A 6536-nucleotide genomic window follows, 5' to 3' on the forward strand; every position below is an offset into this window, starting at 1 on the left:
GTTTTGGTTTTCTGTGCATTTGCTACAGCCACTTCCTTTTCTGAACCTTATCTCTAGACAGAAACTAACTTACTGTATGTAGCAGGTACTGATTGTCAACTTGAAACCCTCAAATGAATGCAGCAGGCAGTATGCATGATCGATCTTGTTATTCTGTCATAAAAGTGATGATGAATGCACTGATGTTCAGAGTAAAGTGGTTACAAAACCATCCATTACTGCTTCTCTGGGAAGAGGCAGTTTATGTTCTTGTCTCAGAAAACTCGACAATGTGCACTGATCTGAAACAAAGTCACATAGTAAAATTACTGATTTTAATGGTTAATAAATAATAATACTCTAGAGATCTATTTATAATTAGTGCCTTGTAAAAAAAAGTGCTATTCTGAATTGTTACAGCACTCCTGCTGCAAAGAAGAGCCAAAGGTAACAGTCTAAACTCAGTGTGCAAGGAACAAAACTCAGTTACTGTTGCAACACTCCTAATACAAATTACGCAAGATCCCATAAAGGCCACTTTCTCCCAACAGATGGGAACCAATTAGCCAACTGGCTCCCAGAAAAAACACTTGGGCAGCCATGTGGAGCCAAGATGCAAATGAAGCAAAGGTAAAGGTGGCAGCAGACTTGTCAGTGTTTTGGGAGAGGAGAAATTAATGATGGAGACAGAGAAGGTGCAGATTTGAAAAAATGAACCAGGAGTAAACCGGGAAAAGACGTATCAAGGGTACACATAGCTGGAGTGAAGGTCTTCAGAGAGGTTACAGAAACAAAGAGTGGAGGGCAAAAATATCTGTTGATCGAGAAGACCATCTTAATCTTGCAGGCAGCGAATCATCCATTGGCCAATATCAACATCAGCTTGACATATCCAATTTGAGGGTCATGTGAAATCATTGATCTATTTAATGAACATCTTGTCATATTTATTTAACTAATACACTGACTACACCAGGGACTGCCAGCACTGCAGTACATCACAACTTTCAATTACAATTCTGATGGTAAACCATGCTGCATAAAACTAAGTAGAATCAAGTCTTCCCCATTTTCCATAAAATAGCTGGTGACAGGGCAAAAATAAATAAATGAATAAATAAATATTGAAAGCATCGGATACAAATTTCAACATTAATTAAAGGTGGCTCTAGGGGATGATTTCTGACCCCATTCTAAACCTGGGGGAGCGTGTAACAAACAGTAGGGGGAGGTTTCAAAAGGTCGGGGCAGCGATGGGCGAGGCTCTGTCACTCCAGGTTCGGTGCCTGTTCCTACGGGGGACAGTGATAACATCTGAATCAGTTAAACGAAAGTTCAAATGTGGGGGGGTGTGATGGTGAAGAAGGTCAGACCAGGTTAGTGAAAGCTCTAAATGTGATGAAGAAGAAGTTGAATTAGATGCAATATGAGATAATGTTAAAGCATTTAGCAACTAATGTCTCAACTTACGCCTCATTGGCTTGACAATGTGTTTTTTTTACGCAGGATTATCAAATTCAGTAATATGCACATTTCAACTTTTAGAAATAGCAGGAACCCTATTAAGCAGTTAAATACCGAAATTATAATGTGAACAAAATATATATATATATATATATATATTTTTTTTTTTTTTTTTTTCCAAAAGAAATAATAGCTAGCTACATTAACTGAGTTACATATCTGAAATGTTAAAAGCCACCATTCTACATGCAGACCCATCCACAAGATAGGGATCTACAAGAGGGACTGTACTCTTCTGGCATTTAACTCTGATGTCTTGTCAAAACAGCCAGGGGGAACAGATGAATTAGTTAGAACACTGAGTTTTTGATTGTGTTAGAACTGATAATTAAAATGTATGTCCTTGCTCTAATTGAAGCATCTGCTAGTAACAGACCATATCTGTATCAGCTAACATATTTTCAGCCATGCTAGCAGCATTGCTCTGTGGCAGCTAGAGTCGTCGTCCTGTAAAATACAGAATCATCCTGAAACTGAGACTCGATTTTCTGCGAATCTATGGAGAGGAAACATTAGAGGTTAGACTAGTTGCTAAGACTACTAAGACAGGGAGATTTGTAGACTATGAGACAGAAGGGAACATTTTTCTCCCAGCTCAGCCTGTCTGTCATGTTTTACTACCCAAACAAAGAATGTCAACATTTCAACGCACTGCCTGACAGTGGTGTGAGGTTTAAAAATGAAGACCTGTGAGCAAAATCCACCGGTAAAAAAAAATGATTACAAAGAAACAGGAAGGATTGAGAGACTTCAGTGGCCTTAGAACACATTAATTTCAATAATTAATGGTTTTCCTTTTTAGAAAATTCTAAATCTAACATGTTTTTGCACAAAAGATCACACATAGTCTGGGCATCCTTATTTATATCTTTCTCTCTACGCTTTCTGAAGAAAAATTTTCTTTGTCTTTTGTGTCTCTTTCATTTGTTTTACTTCTATTTATCTTATTTTTCTTGTTATATTTATGCTTCTTTTTTCTTGTATTTAAACGAGCTTAAACAGGTGGATCTCATGTAAGATAAGATAAGATAAGATCTTTGTGTCACTGGTTTTAAAACAAGGAAACACTGTTTAGCAGCTAACGAGAATTGGCAATTAAATAAAATAAAAAGGAGAATATGACAAGTAAAAGAAAATAAATAGAAGTAAAACAAATTAAAGAAAAGAGACAAGAGACAAAAAACAATGAATGGATGAATGAAATGAAAGACTTGTACAAGGAATACACAAAACATTTTGGAATTAAATACATTTAGACGACTGAGAAAAAAAATATATATTTGTTTTGCAGTTTCTAACCATCTGTCCATTTTCTCTGTGCTTTAATCTGGCCCTTATATTACACTGTATTTTCAAAAATATGATGCTGGCAGGACATTACACCCACGTGTTTTTTCAGCATTTCATTCCAAAACAAAGGGAAATAATAATAAGGGCTGCCACAACAGCCTATACTCTTCTGGTGTAATACATCAGGTTATGAGACCTGGCTGTTCCCATGCAGCCAATAGAGTATTAGTAAGGTCGGCCACTGATGTTCTCACAGTTCACTCTAAAAGTGCAGATCAGTCAAATTCTTCCATGTCAAGCTGAGAAAATAGTTTCTTTATGGACCGGGCCTTCCCCAAACAGTTTCCACAGATTAGTGAAGACACTGTTTTTATAAACATCACCATCTCTATCTCAGTCCTGCCCAGTTTTACAAAAGTGTTTGATCCTGTTCCAGCATTCAAATGTGCAAAAATATCCCAAGCAGGGTGTCTATCAGTCAGAGCTGTCTATCTCCAAAACCACCAAATTTGAATTAAGGTGAAGCTTAACAAAGTCTGAATTTGTAAAAGGCATAATGCATTAGATTGGCTTACTATCATTTTCTACTATAAAAGTGCTTTAGATTTTACAGAATAAAAATGATCATCTGATTATTAAAATGTTTTAATTGTCTGATCCAATATTAATTCTTAAAACCCCAAAACTCAACTTTGCATTTGTGCCTGCTTGCTACAGTGAAATGCCTCAGCTGCCTTTAAATTACAGTGAAATCTGTTCAACCCTTATAATTTCCTATGTATGCAAAGGTCTGTTGTGTTAGCATGAATGTCCAAATGACTCCAGAATGGTGTAAGTCATTTGCACATCATTTGTGTAAGAAAAATAAACATGGATGTGCCATTATTTCTTATTTCTGTTTATTTATTTATTTACTTACTTAGATAGTTAATTACCTTTTTCCTGATCATACTGGCTTCCTACTCCAATTGATGCAACTCTGTCCTCCACACTCTTGTTAGTGAAATTATATTTGAATTTTCATGAGCATGACAGACTGGCTCATGAAAAGAAAGGATGACGGTCACCATGGAGGAGCTGAGATCAGTGGAGCATTTACTAAGTAGAGATGCAAACTATCAGTCATCTCTTAAGTTTGGGGGAGGGGTGTTATGTTGAATGTTAATGTGTACATACATGAATAACCCTAAATTCTGAGACTGTTTTATACTATTCCTTCACTGTTGCACGCTGAAACAAAACAGCTAAAAAAATACTGCTAAGAAGGTCCAAGTGGCAACACTGCCCAATGCAGTCAGTCTGAAACCAGGTACTATTGCATCACAGAAGAACTGAACATCACCAGAAATATAATGTGACAAACAGGAATAATAGTGGCCCATATGCTCATTTTGCCCTGGGGCCCTCAGGCCATGACCACAAAAGTCATGGTGATGTCTTAAACTCCTCTTAAAAACAACTAACAGGAGGTATTCAATTAACATCAATTATGACTCACAGAAAAGTAACTCCCAATTCTCCTCTCTGAGAGGCTGGAACCAGGAAATGTTTGGCATTTTTGAGTCACCGCTACTTTAAACAAAGTTTAATTTCCATATCAGTGCAGCAGAAATGTGTAATGCCAATTGCTTTTATTAAGAAAGCAATGAAAGTTATTTTACAGTAGATATCTGCTGAAATCCACTGAAGTCAGTCTAAAACAGGTATGTGAACAGCTGACCTTTGTAAAGCTATAAGCATGCACTGCATGCAATGGCCATAAATAACCCACAGACTGCAACTGACTGCATGTTATCATCCATGTAAGACATGAAACAGCATAGAAAATATTAAAAAAACAAAAACAGCTAACAGAGCAGTAACAGTGCACTGCTTGCAGACCAAGGAATCAAACTGTCAATGAATTATGTAGGTAATTAAGCTGGCTGAGAATTGAGTAAGACTCTGGATGAAGTCCAGCTGAAAAAAGCAGATTAACAAAAATGTGGAATCAAGAAGAGGAGGACCACAATATAACTGTGGTAGGGAAGGAGGAATGAGGCACTCCCCAAAAACAAACAAACAAACAAACAAATAAATAAATAAAAACTGCTGTCTTCCTGAAAATCTTCCCAATTCCAGCCTATTTCACAAAACTGAAACCAGTTCTGCATCGGACAGACCGGGGGGGGGGGGGGCTGTGGCACAGCTGGACCACTTATCGATTGTGATTCTGCATCTGGAAAACACACTGTGAAAAGAGGAAGCAAGCAACGCGCCGTGTTCTCATCTCATTGTTTCAATGCGCTTCTACTCCTGAGGTTTTAGAAATGTTTAATAAAGACTAAGACAAGACGCGACCATGACAGAAGAAGGCAGCAGCAGGGTGCACTGAAAGTTGGCAACAAGCGTCACACAACCACAACACTGACTGATACTTAAGGTAAAAGGTCACTGCTATCTCTTAAATAGATCCAATCACGGCAGCACCGAATGGCAAAGACATTAGTGCAGAGCGAGACTGGTAAAGGTAAAGGAACCTGGACAACAACACTATAGACCCATGATAGTTAAAGTACAAAAAGGAACCTATAGAGGCTAAATGTCTGGAAACCTTTGTAAAGTACTAACTGGCTTTCAGATAAGAAAATTCCTGCTGATAATAATAAAAAAACCATTAAGATTTATTCAATCGCAATGAATTGCATCTAAAATCATGACACACTGATGCCTTTCGTGTTGCATAAATATATGAGCACGACACACATGCAAAAGTGTTTAGACAAAGAGATGTCGCTCCCACCTTCTCAGTGAAAACAAAGCAGCCTCCCCTCGGAAATAACTTTGTTGCGTTTCCTCAACGCTCCGAAGCGCTTTACGCAGACTCTCCGCAATAAATAGTCATTTTTAGTCAGCAGAGAAACAGAGCCCTCACCTTTGGTAGTTTCTCTGGCGGATAAGAGCATCCGTGCTCTGTCTGTGAGCGTCGCTCTCCTCCTGCTCCTCCGTACATTGAAACGCAAAGCAGCTGTTTGGAAATTGTTTGTGCGCGCTTCGTCCTGTTTAATGGGCGCAGCGGTTGTTCAATGTTTTCTTCCTATGCTTTCAACCACACACACACACACACACACACACACACACATACATACACGCACACAAAAAAGCCAATACGCCCTCCCACTCCCTCCACTGGTGCTTTACTGGTTCAGCCCCTTTCTGACAGAGTGTACGCCCTCTTACTGTATGTGGAAGAAAATAATACAGGATGTAGACACTCTTCAGGCTCAAAATAAACCCGTGCCACCAGAGGCAAGGTGTAATGTGCTGTGAGGCTGGCTTGTGCTGCACCACTGCACACGGTGGCTCTGGCTGCAATGGGAAATGAATGTCTTTTCTAACATGAATCTGTATTAACTCCGTGAAAGTCACTATAGAGGTGTGGACAAAGGGGCACAGACAGTACTTTTTGCCAAGTGCTATTACTCATAAGACCTGTTTTGATAAGATATATATGTGCCCTAATGAGACACTTCAGTGTGTGTGTGTGTGTGTGTGTGTGTGTGTGTGTTTGCTCTAATGTAGGAACAGAGAAGCAGGTATGAGGCCAGGTGTCCTTTTTGTAAAGCAAGCTCCTCTTCAGGCTGACACAGTTTCCACTCTTGTTGCTCCTGCATGGTTCATGTGCCCCCGTCTGCAGCCTAAATACAGTCAGTCGGTCCAGTTGTCCCTCGGCTCAGCCCAAATGTGTCACACTGGCTGAGCTA

The 6536-nt window shown here is 39.0% G+C and overlaps 1 protein-coding gene across 3 annotated transcripts in view; it reads right to left on the minus strand.

Moving 5' to 3' along the window:
- rnf152 (ring finger protein 152) overlaps positions 1-5916 on the minus strand; it is a 49328-nt gene extending 43412 nt beyond the window's left edge. For 2 of the 3 annotated variants that reach the window (XM_026292239.1, XM_026292237.1), the window contains exon 1: positions 5708-5916. The gene's annotated coding sequence lies outside the window, so the exon portion shown is untranslated. Of the gene's footprint in view, positions 1-5575; positions 5688-5707 lie in introns of those variants that run through there. The other variant, XM_026292238.1, reaches the window with a different exon arrangement.
- Positions 5917-6536: the final 620 nt, after the last annotated feature.

This window comes from Mastacembelus armatus, chromosome 20 (assembly GCF_900324485.2).
Source record: "Mastacembelus armatus chromosome 20, fMasArm1.2, whole genome shotgun sequence".
NCBI classification, from domain to species: Eukaryota; Metazoa; Chordata; class Actinopteri; order Synbranchiformes; family Mastacembelidae; genus Mastacembelus; species Mastacembelus armatus.